The sequence below is a fragment of the Pelophylax lessonae genome (genome assembly GCF_965119305.1).
Source record: "Pelophylax lessonae genome assembly, chromosome: 1".
Classification (NCBI taxonomy): domain Eukaryota; kingdom Metazoa; phylum Chordata; class Amphibia; order Anura; family Ranidae; genus Pelophylax; species Pelophylax lessonae.
This window is the reverse complement of record NC_138768.1, coordinates 289,748,824-289,769,090: the sequence shown is the minus strand read 5'-3', so window position 1 is coordinate 289,769,090 and position 20,267 is coordinate 289,748,824.

Sequence of the window (20,267 nt, the reverse complement as noted above, 5' to 3'; positions counted from 1 at the left end):
AAACCTACTAGAATCTCTATTCATTGCACCTGCAATAGAATAAAAATCCCCCCTCTCCCTTAAAATGGCAAAAAGGAGCTACTAGCATGTACACAGCCTGACTGCCACCGGTGATGCCTAAATCATTGGCACACTTATTTTTATGGGACTAAGCATAACCAACCTTTGTCATGTATATCAATATATTTGTATATCTTCTGGTGTACTGCACATTCTAAACTGTGATAATAACAGTTTATACAGTAAAAATGCATGAACAAAAAAGTGTATACAATACCTGTAAAAGCACATATGACCATATGCAACTAAATATATATATTTTTTGAATCCTCCATGTGAGTTGTTGGGTCTTGAGGAAGTATGTTGTAACTTACCTTCCAACATGATAAGATTAACAAAAATATATTGTGGTTGTTTTATAGTTAGTTTCCTTTTTTATTAACCTTATCTGTAAAAATAAACGGTGTTTCATATGTTTAACATAAATAAGATTTTGCAACTGCAATTTGTGTTCAGTAGAAAAACTGAATAATACCCAACTCACATATTAAATAGATTTTATAGCACAATCATTTGAATTTTTGCAGTATAATTTATACCTATAATCCAATATACTTGTGTTTTATATTACAATTTCACTAGGCAAAAGTATTTCCAAAACAAGAAAAGATATCATTCTATGTCTTTTATAGTTTTTATAGTTCTCTCTTTGGAATTCAATAATTGCATATAATGTAGTGCATTTTATTAATATTCAAATTAGGAGTAAGCAAGGGAATAATGTTTTTCTCCAGGTGTTGCTTTTTTTGCATACTGTTTAATTTATAAAATTTAGAAAAAATCACTGTTTAGGTTATCGTTACAGTTAATATGAAAAATGCATATGGAGACTTGACTTACTCAATACATTTCTTAAAGGGAATCCATGTAAAGTTATATTTTAGTACACCCTATAATTTTAATACTGCAAGTAGATGGTGCCTGAGGTTTAAAGTTTAACTATGGGTAAAATTAAAAAAAACACATACATCTTTTGCTATTCCTCTGCAAGGGCAGTATAAGCTCTGTAACTTTTTCCTGTCCTGCAGATCCCGAAAGGTTTCCAGCTAGTAATGGTCCCTCTCCCTGGTGCCATGGATCCTAGGGTTATTTTTAAACTTTCTCTCTGAGCAAACATTTTGTGCTTCTGGGGGCTTTTTCACAGACAAAGGAGTTCATTTATCCCCTGGAAACAGCTGGCCATTTGATATTTGTTAAAATGAATGAGTCCTGGATCAGTGGCAACTAACTAGCTCAGTGTTCATTCCAACTTTGTACATGTTCCCAAAGGCATTGCCACCTCTATGCTATTTTTTTTAACTCCTTTGAAATTTGTCAAAACCTGCTCAAACCAAACCCAGGGCAATCTGGCTCATCTCTAATACTAATGCACCGTACACACATGCAGATTATCTGAAGACCTTTGTCTTCAGATTTACCTTTTCTATGTAGTGCAAGGGCCTGCCGGATTGCATACAAATTGAAAGTGTTTAGGTTTGACCTCATATTATATGGTTTTGGTAAGTCTGCAGACAAAAGTCTTCAGATAATCTGCACGTGTGTACGGGGCATGAGCCCCTTCTGGAGTTGCTATGGATTCTGCCACCCAAGGTATTGCTTTTCTGTACAGTTTAAACCTCTTTCTATAGGTCTGAAAAAAAAAAACATGGTGCCGCAGGCAGAACAATTATTATATAAACAATAAATTAATTATAATCTTGAATAAATAAAGAAGATTGGACTCAAGGCTTATCTGGTATAATAGGCAGCGGCCTTTTATTAAATTCATATAAATATGGGAATATACCATCACAAAAACTGAGAAATATATAACTCACACCTGTAGTTTAGCCAAAAAGCTCAAACTACAACCAATTAAACAAAATTCCCCTTTACCAAGAAAAGGATTTAAATCAAAAACAAAAAGCCAGGACAAAAACAAGGATAGCTGCCATAACCCCGGTATTTTTTTAAATGGCGGGCGGTTGGCTTTCAGATAAGGGTGGTTCCAGCAGCGGATTCGCCACAGGATCGTACACTTTACCCGCTTACCGTACCCGCCAGCAGCTGGGAAAACAATCTGGTCCCGGAACCTCTGAGACAGGAAGACGTTTCTTTTTTTTCCCTTTTTTAGTGTAGTTGTGAGGTCTGAGCTCTTTTTTATCCCAGATCTCACTATAAAGAGAACCTGTCATGCCCATTTCTATTACAAGGGATGTTTACATTCCTTGTAATAGGAATAAAAATTATAATTTTTTTTTTTTTTTTTAAAGGGTGTAAAAAAATAAATAAAGCGCCCTGTCCCTGTTAGCTCGTGCGCAGAAGCGAACGCATACGGAAGTCCCTCCCACATATGTAAACGGTGTTCAAATCACACATGTGAGATATTGCCAAGATCGTTAGGGCGAGAGCAATAATTTGAGCCCTGAACCTCTTCTGTAACTCTAAGCTGGTAACCTGTAGACATTTTTAAAATGTCGCCTATGGGATATTTAAGTAGCAAAGTTTGTCGCCATTCCGCGAGCGTGCGCAATTTTGAAGCATGACATGTTGGGTATCTATTTACTCGGTGTAACATCATCTTTCACATTATGGAAAAAATTTGGCTAACTTTACTGTTTTCTTATTTTTTTATTAAAAAAAGTGATTTTTTCCCCAAAAAATTGAATTTAGAATACTGCTGCGCAAATACTGTGTAATAAAAAATATTGCAATGATCTCCATTTTATTCTCTAGGGTCACTGATAAAAAAAAATATATAATGTTTGGGGGTTCTAAGTAGTTTTCTAGCAAAAAAAAAATATATATATTTTAGCTTGTAAACACCACAAGTGACAAAAATAGTCCCAGTCTTAAAGTGCTTAAAAAAATTCTATACCTCAAAATTATAGAATGTGTATACAGGGTTTATAGAAAGATAAGGTGTCATCTAATATTTCTGGGGGAAATATGACTATTTTTTGCTTCCAAAACTCCATTACAATTCGTAAAGAATTCCTAAAGAATGTGATTCAGTTCAGCATGTTTAAATATTCAAATATTTAAATGTAAAATTTACAGTAAATATTTTTATTTTTATAAAATGCTTTTGCGAACAATAGAGTTTCAGTTAATATGTATGACTGAAATATGAAAACTTGCTGTCTCTCAAATGGTTTCCTGTGGAAAAGAATACAATTATGTTAAGTAAATCTATGCAAATTGCATGTGGTATTAAAAATATATATATAAAGTATATACTTTCTTTTCTTTTTTTAATGCTGACTCCTATCCAAAATCAACTCCCATTAAAATCAATATTATTGTTTTTAGATAATCCATATGATTCTCATATAGTGTCTTTCTAGAAAATACAGTTATTATTCATACTTCTGACTGTAAGAAGTCAATTCTGTGCCTCTGTGTGTACCTCCCATAAAAAGGATGAGATTATGTTCTGAAAATATGTTCAATATTTAGGACCTATGTCTGAAATAGTGCATTTTCTCCATTAGTTTGTAGTTTGTTTTTGATAAAATATACCGGCTGTCTCCCTCAAACACAGAAGTCAATTCTAGGGTTTTAAAGGTGTTCTTGAAATCACTTATTTTTTTCTGTTTTAAATTTCAAATAAAATAGGGTAATCTTTTTTTTAACTGATGCAATCTGCCTGCTCTATACCTCCACACTATCAGCCTGTCCAAAGGGATATAAAGGCTGTGATGCACTGCCCTTCTCTGTCTGGAAAGAAATAACCCCAATTTTTTAGAAGATGCAATTTTTTTATTTTTTTTTGTTATTTTCAACTACAGTCTACTTTTTCTCTATCTCTAAAATAGTGACCTGTCCAAAAAGGTTTACAAGCTTAGCAGCAAATCTGTCATATAGTTCTTTATTCAGTCTGTGGCCTATTTCAGTGAAGGATTAGAAATTTACGTGAAACTTTGTATGTTTACATTTGTTCCAGATTCAATATGCACACTTAACCACTCAGACATTGCAGCCTGACCATACAGATGTCATATCTATGGTGCAAATATTTAATATTTTCTCAACTTTAGTTTCCAAAATAAGACATTATTTTTATTTTTATTTTTTTAATCTACATGCAATGTGTTTGATCTCCCTCTAAGAATATGTGACATATTTAATAATGATGTGATGCAAATCAGTGCAATTTTTTTTCTTTTAAATTTGAAACAGACACTATTTTTTTTTTTGTTCCAGATGCAGTATACCTGCTCAGACTTTTTATTAAATATGTTTTTATACCAGATGTCTAGAGTTAGAGGCACTTCTCTCCTTTTCCTTTTTTCTCTATACATTTGGAAGTTGCTTCTGCTCCTACAGGAGGCTGCCCTGAGTGAATGGACAACCCTTTACCAGTATTGGAGGGACTATTAATACAAAAACCTTTTGGAACTTATACATTGGACTAATTGTTTTTAGAAGTGATTACTACCCTTATTGCACCTCTCTCTACCCTCTCCTTTATAGGCTTACAATCTGTGGTTTGAATCTGTAATATTTTTCTGCCTTTGATCTTCTAAAAAATGCAATCATTTTTAAATTTTCAGATGCGATAAGCTTTCTCAGTGACTCAGACATTACAGCCTTACCATACAGGTTTAACATCTGTAGTTGAAAATCTGTAACCTTTTTCTATCTTTAGTCTCCAAAACAAGACATTATTTTTTAAATTCGATTTACAATGCGCTTGCTCTAGCCTTCAGAAATTGTAGCCTACCTTAGAAAGGCTAAAAAGATGTGCTGAAAATATGCGCAATTATTTCCTTTAAATTTTAAACAAATAGAAACAACTTTTTACCAGATGCAATTTACCTGCTCAGTCCTTAAGAAAATGCAGCCTGTTAAGAAAAGCTTAACAGTAGTGGTTCTCAACTGTAAAATTGTCTCTCTTTAGTCTCTGAATAAGATGCAGTATGCCTTCTCAGTCACTTAAAAATTGCACACTGACCATACAGGTTTAAGGGCTGTGGTGTAAGCTTGTAATATTTTTCCATCTTCAGTCTCCAAAAAATGTGTTCATTTTTTATTTCCAGATGCAATGTGCTTGCTCTCTCCCTTGGAAATTGTGGCCTATCCAAGAAAGGCTTAAAATGTGTGCAGACTATTTGTACAATTGTTTCAATTAAATTTGAATTAAATAGAGCCTCATTATTTATTTTCACATAAAATAGGTTTTCTCAATTCTTAAGAAATAGCAGCCTTTTGAAAAGAAAAAAAAAAAAAAGACTTAATAGTTGTAATATGTTCACTCAATGTCCACTCAATCACTGTAAACTTGAAGCCTGTGCATAAAGGCCTAATAGCTGTGGGCAAATCTGTAACATTTTTCATGTTCAATAAATTTACAGGTTCAATACATTTTTAGTAAGGTTTTCAAAGAGAAACATACACACAGGAGGAAAACAAAATCTTGCATGACACGCAGGTCAGCATACACCATATTGTATCAATAATACAGGGTATATAGATGGGGTGCAGGTGGGCCTCAGGTATAGTACATTCTAGATACCACAACGGTATGGTGCGAGAGACTCTCCCCTCCGCCAGGTCCAGCCGCCCCCCCGGATCTCTCATCCTGGTCCGGGGACAGGATGGGTGAAACCCAGCAAAGCCAAGCAGCGAAAGAGCCCCCTCACCACCAACTATGAATATATCTCCAACAAATAAACAGGTCATGAGAGCGTGTCAAGGAGAGGGGAAATCCGCGCTTAGGATATCTTGGTCTCCTTGATCTGGATATATGTTCCATCTCAGACTCCTTGGAACCATTTTCTCCTGAACATACTTTTCTAGGAATACAATGTCCCATGAGGCATGTTGTTCGGCCACCATTATATTTTTAAGCCGCATAAATATGCCTCTTAAATCAGTGGGATCTGATAGTGTTCTATCAAAAACATCCTCCACTGCAAGTTTGCGTTTGCTGTGATATTCAAAGATGTCCATTAAAACTATCTGTTGCTAACCAATAGGGAAGAATAAATGTGTGTATATAGGGGGTGCGCTGGTAGATGGTTAAAGCTGCTACCAGTATTCAGTGCCTAGTGAATATGTGTGAAAATATATATGTTAAATGGTGCGCTAAAATAAATAATGAATGACAAAATCAATCATGTACAACATAAGAGTGAAACTAATTATTTTCACAAATAAGTGACACTGGTGAATATTTCTTGTGTTCAAATTAACATCAAAAAAAGTTCATAAATTGTCCATGAAAAGGTGATGACTCAAACTTCTGAAAGGTGAAAACGAAGTGCTTTCCAAATCCAATGTGAAAGACCACCCCCTAGTGAAATTCCTCCTTACCAGACGGAAAAGATAAGGTGCCAAAATATTGCAAATAAATTGGAAATAAAACAAACGATCCCACAGTGCTTCAAAACTCCTGGTGAAAAACACCCAAGTAAACCTCTTACCGGACTGCAAACAAAAAACGCTTGCTATTCACTCCCAAGGAACACTTCCTTCTACTCCTCATAAGCAATCAAGCAATGTTTTCTCAGATGTATGGTTGACTGTCGCTCTCCAACATATGACATAAAGGATAGAAGCAGCTGATAGTGTATTACCTCTTAGACTTTATTAAACAAACGGTATTGCACTTACATAGGACGTTCTTGTTGCCAGCATATAGATACAAATCATGCAGGGAATTTCTTAGAAAATATTCGGGTCCGGCTGCAGCGCGGACTCTGAGTGACGTGTGTGACGGGTACGCCTCCTTTCTGACGCATTTCCTCCTATTGGACTTCAACTGAGACAGGAGGGGCTTGCGCACCGTCACTTCCGTCTTTTATTTAGTATCCATACTGAATGAACGGGCGTTTCATTGCAGACATCGGAAGTATGGCAGCTTGCCTTTTTGTATATAAAGGCGGAAGTGATGGTGCGCAAGACCCTCCTGTCTCAGTCGAAGTCCAATAGGAGGAAACGCATCAGAAAGGAGGCGTACCCGTCACACACGTCACTCGGAGTCCGCGCTTCAGCCGGACCCGAATATTTTCTAAGAAATTCCCACATGATTTGTATCTATATGCTGGCAACAAGAACGTCCTATGTAAGTGCAATACCGTTTGTTTAATAAAGTCTAAGAGGTAATGCTTCTATCCTTTATGTCATATGTTGGAGAGCGATCATCAGCCATACATCTGAGAAAACATTGCTTGATTGCTGATGAGGAGTAGAAGGAAGTGTTCCTTGGGAGTGAATAGCAAGCGTTTTTTGTTTGCAGTCCGGTAAGAGGCTTTGGTGAGTTTTTTGAAGTTGTAATTTTTTCCCACAATTCTTGGGAAAATGAAGAAATATATATATTTTTTTTACACAAAATTGTCATAATAACAAGTTATTTCTCACACACAGTATATGCATACTTGCAATTACACCCAAAAATACATTCTGCTACTCGTCCTCCAGAGTATGGCAATACTACATGTGTGAGACTTTTACACAGCCTGGCCACATACAGAGGCCCAACATTCAAGGAGCACCGCCAGGTGTTCTAGGAGCATAAATTACACATATAATTTCCTAACAACCTATCACACTTTTGAAGGCCCTGGAGCAACAGGACAATGGAATTACCCACAAAATGACCCCATTTTGGAAAGCAAACACCCCAACGTATATTCTATGAGGCATAATGAGTCTTTTGAACATGTAATTTTTTTTCATAAGTTTTTGGAAAATGTGGAAAGAAAATGAAAACTTATTTTTTTTTTTTACACAAAGTTGTGAATTTATAAGATATTTCTAACACATAGCATGTATATAGCAAAAATTACACCCCAAAATACATTCTGCTACTCTTCCTGAGTATGGCGATCCCACATATGTGAGAATTTGTCACAGCATAACCACACACAGAGACCCAACATGCCACGAGCACCGTCAGGTGTTCTAGGAGCATAAATTACACATATAATTTCCTAATGACCTATCACACTTTTGAAGGCCCTGGAACACCAGGACAATGGAAACCCCCACAAAATGACCCCATTTTGGAAAGCAAACACCCCAACAAATAATCTAGGAGGCATGGGCTGCAGATAGATACTCAGGTACTCTGATGGGCTGCAGACAGGTACTCAGGTACACTGATCAGCTTCAGAAAGGTACTCGGGTACTCTGATGAGCTTCAGAGAGGTACTTGAGTATTCTGATGGGCTAGAGACAGGTACTCGGGTAATCTTATGGGGTGCAGATAGGTACTCGGGTACTTTGGGCTGGAGACAGGTACTCGGGTACTCTGATGACAGGTACTCGGGTACTCCGATGACAAGTACTCAGGTACTCCGATGACAGGTACTCAAAGTACTATAAATATAGGTATATTCAGCGCTGAACCCTAACCTTCAGCTATGCACTCAAGGGCAATCCTGAAAACCTTCAAAGCAATATAAAGAACAACATGCAGCGCAATCTTAATAATCTATAAAATATTTGTAGTGCATAAACACTTCACATAAGTTCAATATAGTTCATATATTCACATAAACATAGATGGTTTATCACTATAAGAAAGACTGTCTACACTATCCTGCACCCTGCCATTGAAACCATCTATGTTTATGTGAATATATGAACTATATTGAACTTATGCGAAGTGTTTATGCACTACAAATATTGTATAGCTTAAGGTACTCAAAGTACCCGAGTACCTGACATTAGAGTACCCGAGTACCTGTCACCAGCCCATCAGAGTACCCGAGTACCTGTCATCAGAGTACCCAAGTACCTGTCATCAGAGTACCCAAATACCTGTCACCAGCCCATCAGAGTACCCCAAGTACCTGTCACCAGCCCATCAGAGTACCCGTGTACCTGTCATCAGAGTACCTGATGGGCTGTTGAGAGGTACTCGGAAACTCTGATGACAGGTACTTGGGTACTCCGATGACAGGTGCTCGGGTACTTTAATGACAGGTACTCGGGTACTCCAATGACAGGTACTCGGGTACTCCGATGACAGGTACTCAAAGTACCCGAGTACCTGTCATCAGAGTACTTGAGTACCTGTCATCTGAGTACCCGAGTACCTGTCATGAGAGTGCTCGAGTACCTGTCATCGGAGTACCCAAGTACCTGTCATCAGAGTACCCGAGTACCCGAGTACCTGTCATCAGAGTACCCAAGTACCTATCATCAGAGTATCTGAATACCTGTCACCAGCCCATCAGAGTACCCGAGTACCTGTCACCAGCCCATCAGAGTACCTGAGTACCTATCATCAGAGTACCTGATGGGCTGGTGACAGGTACTCAGGTACTCCGATGACAGATACTTGGGTACGGTACTCATCAGAGTACCCGAGTACCTGTCATCAGAGTAACCTAATCCCTGTCATCAGAGTACCCGAGTACCTGTCATCAGAGTACCCAAATACCTTTCACCAGCCCGTCAGAGTACCTGAGTACCTGTCATCAAAGTACCTGATGGGCTGGTGACAAGTACTCGGGTACTCTGATGGGCTGCTGACAGGTACTTTGATGGGCTAGTGACAGGTACTTTAATGGGCTAGTGACAGGTCATCTTTATTAGGGGAGGCAATCAGTGTGTTTTGGGGTGCACTGTAATCGGTAACTAGCTGTTACCGCAATCTCCTCCTCACACAGGAGTAGTGTGTGAGGAGGAGAACACGTTGACAGCTAGTTACCGTGTTCTCTGTTGACATTCTGTGACCGGCTGTTAATGACAGCCAGTCACGTGGTAAAAAGCCAATTTCATTGGCTCTTTAGCTAGATTGGGGATGGGCTCTGTCCGAGGGATGAGCCTCATCCCCGATCTCCGCGCTGCGCCCCCCGGGGGTGCGCATTGCAGAGAGAACGAGCGGCTCGCGCTGGAGCCGCTCATGTGATCGGCTGTGATTGGACACAGCCGATCACGTGGTAAACAGCCAATGAAATTGGCTGTTTACCTTGATCGGGGAAGGGCTCAGTCCGAGGGACGAGCCTCTTCCCTGATCACCACACTGCGCGCCCCCGGGGGCGTGCAGTAGCGGCGAGAGCAGGCGGATATCACAGCGAGAGCAGGCGGACATCACATGACGTCCACCCAGATCGAGAGGCTCTTTCTGCCGGCGTCATTTTATTATGGCCCGGTATGGAAGTGGTTAAAGAAATAAGCATGTCCTTAAGGACTGTGTCAACCACAGGTCTGTTGGCAGTAAGGTACTGATCTATGGAGTTTGGCAGGTCTCTTGTATCATCCTCCGCTTCGCTATCAGGGCTCCCCCCCCTCACTGTGATCAGCTAGCCAAAATCTAGCCTTGGCTGGGCTCCCAGACATGGGGGTGGACTTGAAAGCAGGGGGAGACTTGCCTGTGCTCCTGGTGTGGCATCCAGGAGAATCACCATGATAGGAGACATGCGGGGAGCTGGCGCCATGGATGGATCGCTGAGAACCCTGGCTGAGCCGCTGTATGCCGAGGTGGAGCTGGAGCTATCGCTCTATGCGGCCATTCAGGTCGGCAGCAGACCTCACCCCCCCCCCCCCCGTAACATTTTTTAATCTTTAGTCTTCTAAAAAATATATTAATTTGTTATTTTCATTTTCAATGGGATTGTGTCGCCCTCAGAGATTGGGGCCAAGAAATGCTTAAAAAGAGTACTTCAAATCAGTACAGTTTACCAACCTCCAGTCCAGGAAATAGACAATTACTTTTTTATTTTGTGGGTATAAAATCTGCCTGCCTGCTTAAAAAAGACTTAAAGAAAGTTAAAAAAATCTGCTGCAAGTATGTGAGCATATACTATTTTCTGATTTCAGTCTAACAAAATAGATATACTGTTATTTACCTAATTGAGTATATATATATATATATATATATATATATATATATATATATATATATATATATATATATATATATATATACATATACACACACACACACACACACATATATATATATATATATATATATATATATATATATATATACACACACACACACACATATATATATATATATATATATATATATATATATATATACACCCCAAAAAACACCTGAAAAATGCCTGAAACAAAAACGCCCAGGTGTGAAAGGAGGGTAACACCATCCCTGCACTACTGAAATTCTAAGAAAATTAATCTTTTTTTCTTCTGGTTCTGGACATGCTACAGAGCTCAAACTTTACAGGTACACTTTTTAGACCCCCCAGACACTAAATCCAAAGAAATCTCTTTTTTTTTTCCAATAATTTTTTAAATAATTGGCTCTGTATCAAAAACGACAATTTTTAAGAACTTTTTTTTGCCTGATTCATAGTCCCTGGGGCATGACCCAGAACCCTAGGCACTTTTTAGGGGCATTTATTGGGTTTTAGGGCTTCAAAATGGTGTTTTTTGATTACAGAAGTTTGGGTCCCATTGATTTCAATGGGGTTCTGGAATCCAAACCGAACTTTCGGGAAGTTCGGGTGTTCTGGCCGAACCGAACTTTTCAAAAGTTCGATCATCCCTAGTCTTAACAATGAAACGTTTCCTTCTCCTTGGATTCTCCTTGGATGCTCTGCATGCATAGTATTTTCTGCAGGCCGAAAAACCTTCTAGCCCTGCAAAATTGAAGGAGACTGGTTTTGGGGGATCAATCACAGATTTATATAAAAAAAATATAAAAATATTAGTGACGCTCAGGGCAAATTTTACTCCCATCGCTATTCCTATCGTCTGCTGATAGTATTTAAATCCATACCAAAAATAGTTATGGGTAAGCCCAAATTTTATGCATTTCAAAATAAACTTTTTGTGTTTCCTTTTATAGTTTGAGAAGCGATCAAAGCCCAGCTCACTGCTTCTAGTGCTTGCTCATGGCCTATAATAGTGTACAATGAGTGAACATCTGCTGTGGCTAGTTTGCACGTATCGCTACAGTGAAAATATCTGCGCAAACAATTGGCTGTGTACAATCAAATTAAAATGCTGAAATAAGCTGCTATACCAACTAAGTTTACCACTACAAAGCAATTCCAATCAACCAAAAAAACGGTACAGCGCTAAAAAAGTGCAATCAGTGATTATATGTAAACAATAAAGGTACATATATCTGTGCAATATAAAGTGCTACAGTACATACATTTATGCAATATAAAGGTGCTACCATAAAAATAAAGTTCTTGTGATTATAATAAATCAGATTAATATAATATAAAAATTAATAAATAAACAGTCCAGTGATCTTGTGCTGGAATATGTGCAAAATTAGCTTTAAGATAGTAGTTCAGCTGGTGCTCACAAGTGATTCTGTGTGTCTTCCACCACCAACATATAAAACAATTGGCCTCTCACCTGAAGTTTTGACCTGTGTTTCACCACAAGGTCAAAATAAGCAAGTAACTACCAGTAGGGGTTAACAGGCTCTCTCACAGCCTCTTAGTAGGGACACTGCTGCCCGAAGATAGCCAGACATGGGAACAAGGTTCTCATCGTGGGTATCATATAAAAAAAACAAAAGGCACAGGATCTAATGCTCTCAGTAAGAATCAGGGTTTTATTCAGGACAAAAAAAAATGGTAAAAAAAACTCACATGTAAGGGCACTACAAAAAGTGCATGGAAACCGCATTGATAAACAAGCGAACTAGCTGTCAGCTTCCAGGTTGCCGGTGAAACCTCCGCCCCCTATACGCGTTACGTCATCCGTCAATCAGACGCTCGACTTCCTCAGTAGGGTGCCCTTACATGTGAGTTTTTTACCATTTTTTTGTCCTGAATAAAACCCCGGTTCATACTGAGAGCATTAGATCCTGTGCCTTTTGTTTTTTTTATATGATACCCATGATGATGATACCCGCTCACCCGGGTAACTATCGAGTGGCTCCTTACCGACGGAAAGCCGACCGCCGGCTCTAAACCATGGTACCGGGATGGTGCCTCTAGCTAGAGGCATCATCCCTGTATAACACCACAAAGTTTGCCGACGTACCCCTACGTCACTTTGCGGTAAGTGGTTAATGTAGTGTGTCTCGACTCATCATTTGTATTCACTGTGACCGGATTGGTGAGAAAATATTTTTTTTACATTCAGTGAACGAAGTGTGGACTCATCATATTGTGGACTATTTTAAGCACTGCATTTTACTTATATATTTTTTTATCATTTTCTGTGATTGATGCTGGCTGCTATTTTTGGGAAGCATCAATTTTTCTTATACGGTTTTTCCGCAGCTCCTTATTTGTTTGTTAACATGGATATTTTAGAGTTTAGGGCTTCACGTACCATTGTTACTGAAGACCTCTTTAATAATTCTAGCCCACCTGATAACAATATCAGTGGCATTTTTCTTAGGTTAAAAAATGTTTTGACCAGTGAAATGCACCTTAATTGGGATCTTGTGCTCCTTGAGAAGTATATCTCTGATAAAATCGTACCAAGGAGCCTTAGGTGGGAATTAGCACCTTATAATGGAGAAACAGAGGTTGAGGAATGGTTTCAATTTTTCAATCAGGCTGGAATCTCCCTTTTAAATTATCTGGTCACCAAAAAGAGGAGGAAATTAACAAAAATAGACGAGGAAGTGACCAAGATTAAGAAACAGTTAGAGCCTTTTAAAACACAGGAGGAGTATACTAAATGCTCCAATGAACTTAAAAAACATCTGGAGAAAGAAGATTTGGACCAAAAAAATAAGAAAAAGAAAAAATGTATTAGGGATTCTGAGGATTATAAAAATAAAAAGGTTTTTAAGTGGCAGGCTAAACTTGAGAGTCCTATTCGCGCTTCCTGTTCCCAGACGTGGGAGGTCCGGGCGAGGAAGGAGGGGTAGGGGTCGAGTACCCAATAGGAACAACCAGCTCCCCTGTAACAGGTACGAGGTCCTTAGAGGTTATGAACAACCTCTGGAAGACCGGTATATAACCCAACATCCCAATGAGAATTGGGGCAGACAGGAGGACCATTTTAGGGGACATAATGACTATGGACCACCTGGAACTCCCGCATTTGTTAGAACTCCGAATTCTAGGAGGCCTGTGGATGGTAACACCCCGTATGGCTCTCATAGTTATGGTCAGAGTTTTTTTCCGGAAGGAAAGAACAAAAACAAGTTCAAAAGAAGAATAAATCAAAACAAGGGACCAGAGGGGGTAAGCGACTCAGATCTAAAAATAAGGCGGTCTGACTGATCAAGGCCTCTTTAACCTGAGCGTTACTACTCTAAGTGATAAGGAGAAACTTGTTCTGAGTGCGGGTATGAAGTTTGGACCTCCCCGCAATCTGAACAAGTTTGATGTCTTTGTAGATGTACATAAGTACATCAGGAAGCTAAATGTACAAAGATATCTGACATCTAATCTAGTTAGGAATATTATTCTGAATTCTGAAGGTATTAAACACTCATCATTAGCTAATGCGTCACTTTTTAATCCTCCAGGTACCCTTCCTCCCTCCTTGAATGTGTTTAGGGATGTGGTTTTGGCGGATTTGAAGAAAGTTAACTATAGAAAGGTTTATTTGGACCCAAAGTTTAAAATAGGGATGGAATCCCTGCAAAAACGTAATGATATTGCAGTCCGCCCTGCGGATAAGGGCGGTGGGGTTGTCATATTAAGTACAACTATTGTACTATTATGCAGAAATGCACAATATTTTGTCCGATAGAGACACCTATCGTCCATTGCCTAATAACCCCACCACCACTTATAAGAGGGAGCTGACCAAGTTGGTGGACTCAGGGTATCAACAACACATCTTAAATAGGAAGGAAAAGGAATGTTTGATCCCAGTAGCACCACGTATATCCACTTGTTGTAACAATGCCGTCTTACATCAAAGATACCACACAGGTGGTTAGAACTTTGGAATCATTTGTGTGGAGAGAGGGTCTTCTTCTGGCTACTGCCAATGTAGCCTCTCTCTACACTATTATTTCTCATTGTCATGGCCGACAAGCGGTGGAGCATTATCTTCACAGAGAAGCTTCTCTGCCTAGTAAACAACAGAAATTTATCTTAAATCTTTTGGATTATGCCATGAGTCACAACTTCTTCTGGTTTGGCAACACCCATTATGTCCAGTGTAGAGGCGTGGCCATGGGGGCAAAGTTTTCCCCTTCCATGGCCAACCTCTTCATGGCCAGATGGGAGGAGGTGATTCAGGCGCAGGACATTCCAGAGTTGCTATACTGGGGCAGATATATAGACAATATATTGATGATTTGGGGTGGAGATAGGGACTCCTCAGAGTCCTTTTTTTCCACCCTGAACAACAATGATCGTGGTATCTCCCTCAAATATGATGTACAGTAAGTGATGAGGAAATCCATTATTGGATTTGAGGATTAGAGTTCAAGGAAACAGATAGTTACTTCTACCTTTTTCAAGGATACAAACCGTAACGGGTACATAAGCCTTGAAGGTTGTCATCATAAACCCTGGCTGAGGGGCGCCCCTAAGAGCCAGTTTCGGAGGCTGAGAAGGAACTGCACTTTGTTGCAGGACTTTCTCAGCGAAGCCAAAGTTTTGAAAGAACGTTTTCTGGATAGAGGTTACAGCCAGGCCGAATTGGATTCCACTATTCGAGTAATAGCGGATATGGATAGAGGTACTATCCTGAACCCTCCGAGTGGCATTGTTCCTACTGAGGAAATAGGTGGCAAGGATGACAGGTTTTCACCCCGTTTTTCATTTTTTACATCTTTTTCATCCCAACACTATGTGGTCAAAAGAATTTTATCCAAACATTGGGACATTCTCAAAAATGACAGGGTGTTGGGGCCCATTATACCAGATCGTCCACCTGTTATATATAGGGGTGCTCCCTGTGACGGAATCCGGACACCACCGACTGGGTATCTCCGCCAGTAACCTGCTTCCTAAAGCTCTGGAACACGGGATTCGTGAATCTGGCTATAGTTACCCCAAGAACTCGACAGTACAAGCTTTGGAGTCATCCAGAATCAAACTGTTTATTCAAACACAAAGCACATGGAGATGAACACGTCTGGAACAACCCCTCCCCCTTAGTCAATCCACTCAACATACCCATCCCATAATAACAATATAACAATGGAATGCAGGTATTCAACAACAACAAACCCCCACCCCCACTAGCAAGAGTCTGATTAGTGCAGAGCTGGCCTGACTGGGGTTTTTGGTCACTCTGTGCCCCTTATAGACACAGGGTGATTTACACATAAGAGGGACTGGGGATGCGGGACAAGGAGTCTCCCAACCTCCCTAAAGCAATTGGGGTTCCACAAGCCCCCCCAACCAAAGTGACTCACGTCACATATCTCCCCTTTCGGCAGGAGACTAACTGTAATTCTCTGGCGTTTGTTTAGTGAACTGGATTTGCAGCTGCAGAATTTCCACTCAGTAGTCCTGTAGAGATGTGTTGAATCACCATATCCAACTCTCCAGACTCATCATTGTGGCCCAGCCTGCTTCAGCATGCACATATACAGACACTCAGATAAGATGTTCCTGGAGTAATAGGTTGTATGCGATAGTATAGAGGTGATGTGCTGAAAGGACAGGCATGAGTAGTGATAGCAATGATAGGCACTCAAGTAGTAATGTTCAGGAGTGTTAGCAGATGGTGATAGATAGTATGCAGATAGGTTAGCAATCATGTACAAGTAACAGGTGGTAGGGGACAGCAGATGAAGTGTACAGGAGATGCTAACTTAGTGCAAGGATATAGATGGTAGTAGACTCAAGAGCTAGCAATCTATGTAACAGTGCAGATGATAGAAATAGTAATGCATAGATAGCAACAGTCTTTAGTATGCAAGAGTAGATAGTGTAATGTTGATAGGAAGGAATCCCCTGCGGCGTACTTATCACTAGCTGGTTTAGAGAGGTGAGGGGTCCGGTAATGAGATAAGGATCCGTATCGAGATACAGGATCAGTAGCGAGATACAGGATCAAGTAGCGAGATACAGGATCAGTAGCGAGATACAGGATCAAATAGCGAGATACGGGATCAAGTAGCGAGACTAGGATATAGATGGTAGTAGACTCAAGAGCTAGCAATCTATGTAACAGTGCGGATGATAGAAATAGTAATGCATAGATAGTAACAGTCTTTAGTATGCAAGAGTAGATAGTGTAAGTTGATAGGAAGTAATCCCCTGCGGGGTACTTATCACTAGTTGGTTTAGAGAGGTGAGGGGTCCGGTAGTGAGCTAAGGATCAGGTAGTGAGATACAGGATCAGTAGCGAGATACAGGATCAAGTAGCGAGACTCCGGTCTATCCAGATATTTGGGGAAATAGCTGGAGGCTTCGGCAGCATCAGACAAGGCTGTATAACAGGCGGTTTGCACGAACGCCTTGTGAGTGAAAGCCGGCGATTGAAATAGCCGCTCAGAGCGGCGCCTAGTGATGACGTCATGAGAGTTAAATGGACAGGTAGCTATATGCGTTCCACCTACCTGAATGGTGGAACGCAATGCGGAAATAAGAGGCTGGAAGGGTACCTAAGGTACCAGGATCTTACACTAACACAGAAGGAGACCCCAAACGGGTTGACTTTGAAGTTAGTCCGTAGTTCCAGTCCCCCAATGTCTGCACCCACACAGTACCCCAAACAAATTGTCCAGAACAGATCGTTACTCACCCAGCCAACCTCTGCCTCTCTTGTAGAACATAACCCCTGCTGGGGAGAAGTGTGGACTGGTCCTTCTCCCTGGAGTCCATTTAGCCGCTGGAGAGAAGACAGCGTGACTGGGATCACTCCATCATGCTGTTGGGGATCTGGGCCGACTACCCAGCATCCCTGGGGTATCCAGGTGGAAACAGTAGTCTCATATACTTTTTCTGTATGAAAATCCCCCAGTGCATGTACAACAAGGCTGACATCTTCCTGTCCCAATGCCAGACCTTTTTCTGGGGTTGTGTAAGTGGAAACCGAAGTCCCATCCACTACCACAGGGAATCCATTTTCTATTAGTTGGGGGCATAGGCCAGTAGCACTCTGTCCTGTTGCCAGCTCTTCTGCTTGATTGCTGTCAGTGAATACCGAAGTCCCATCCACTGATATCAGCTCAAGCTGCAGTTGTGAGGTGCCGATTGTATTCTCACCCTGGAGCTCCTGCAAAGGTGATTGTTGTGGGCAGAGGAGAGTAGCGTTCTGCCCAGCTTCCAGCTGTTCCACTGGGAAGTAAAGTGAAACATTGGTGACCTTGCACAAATCTTTCAGGGCCGCCGATTGTTGTATGCAAGGGTCCACAGCACGATGCTCTGAAGTCAGCTCTTCTGCAGGAGGCTCACTGGGATGTTCCTCCTCAATAGAAAAGTCTATTAAATCCCCAGTCTCTGGTGGTGTCTGGGGATCAGCCTTCACCATCTCCTGTCTGTGGAATCCAGAAGATGTTACTGGTGCTGGGCAGAGGCTAGCAGAGTTCTACCCTGTTGTCAGCACTTCAGCTTTGGGAACAGCAATCTCTGGAGCTTCCACTGCCGACTCATAGGCATGCTGCTGAACGTGTCCTAGCAGTTATCTGTATGCCCTTTCCAGATGCTGTTCTTTCCATAGCAAGTGTTCTAGATCCGGTTCAAGCTCAGAGACCCCTGTGAGACGGAGCATAGCCTCTCTGTATTCTCGCAGGTCCTCAAGGGTAGGTTCCCCTTTGTCACCAAACACAAAAGCATCTGTAAGGCTCTCCCACAGCAATCCAGGGCCACCAAAGTCATATCCCTCTGGAGAGCATTCTGAAGTCTCTCCTAAATATTTCTGCTCTGCGTGCCATTGAAGAGCCCGATATTGATTGTCCAGCTCTATCTCCTGCTGGACCAGCCTGTCCAACTCAGATACCCATTGCTCCTGGGGCCGCTGTCCCAGGAATGCCATCCGCAACTTCCGTTGAACACTGGCCCTTTCCCCTTGGGTTGGAAAGCACTTGCCCTGGTATATACCATCAAGCTGGAGGGCGCCACTCCAGAGCCCCACCCGAATCTGCTGCCTGAGCTCCAGATATTGATCCGCAGACACCATCCTTGGGTATACTGAAAGGGCGATCCGCAGCACCCCCTCGAACTCTGATGCCAGGTCCCTATCTCTGTTGGGTCGACCAAAGTCTGCTATCCCGATCTTGGATCCCGGTGGAGGTTTGGATGTCCCAGACTGCAGGAAGCATCTCACCGCTTGCCACCAATGTGACGGAATCCGGACACCACCGACTGGGTATCTCCACCAGTAACCTGCTTCCTAAAGCTCTGGAACACGGGATCCGTGAATCTGGCTAAAGTTACCCCAAGAACTCGACAGTACAAGCTTTGGAGTCATCCAGAATCAAACTGTTTATTCAAACACAAAGCACATGGAGATGAACACTTCTGGGACAACCCCTCCCCCTTAGTCAATCCACTCAACTCAACTTAATATCAATATAACAATGGAATGCAGGTATTCAACAACAACAAACCCCCACCCCCACTAGCAAGAGTCTGATTAGTGCAGAGCTGGCCTGACTGGGGTTTTTGGTCACCCTGTGCCCCTTATAGACACAGGGTGATTTACACATAAGAGGGACTGGGGATGCGGGACAAGGAGTCTCCCAACCTCCCTAAAGCAATTGGGGTTCCACAAGCCCCCCAACAAAAGCGACTCACGTCACACTCCCTCATTAAGATTAAAAATAGTGCTCAATGTCATTGAGTCCTCTGTTCGTCCATCTTTCTTTTTTGATGTAGATGGATTCTTTCCATGCAGAAAGTGTGGAGTATGCTCCATTAATTGCTTAAAACAAAGAAAGTACACCAAGTTTTCGTGTAATGTGACATTTCATATGATATTGAATGTTTTGCCACATGTTCTACGAAGAATGTGGTGTATTTGATTACTTGCCCTTGCGGGTTACAATATGTTGAACGTACCATTATAGAGTTCAAAATTAGAATGAATGAACACATTAACAACATCCGCAAGGGTTTTCCGAAGCATAATCTCTCCTAGCGCTATGATCTGTGCCCTGGGAGGGACCTCTCTGGAACCTCCTTCATGGTCATCGATCATTTTAAACCAAATTGGAGGGGTAGTCATTTACGTAGGGGCAATTAGAAACCAGATGGATTTACCAGTTGAGATGTCTCAAGCCATCTGGCTTAAATGTGGATCTTGATGTTAACTCTTTTATAAATAACGGCTAGCATTTATTAATGTGGTTTATGTTTTATACAATTGTATTAATTTTTCCCTCCGGCTTGTGACTGATGTTTGAGTTGGTAACCAGTGATTATTAATTTACATTGGGACCTGAACAGTAAGATACATAA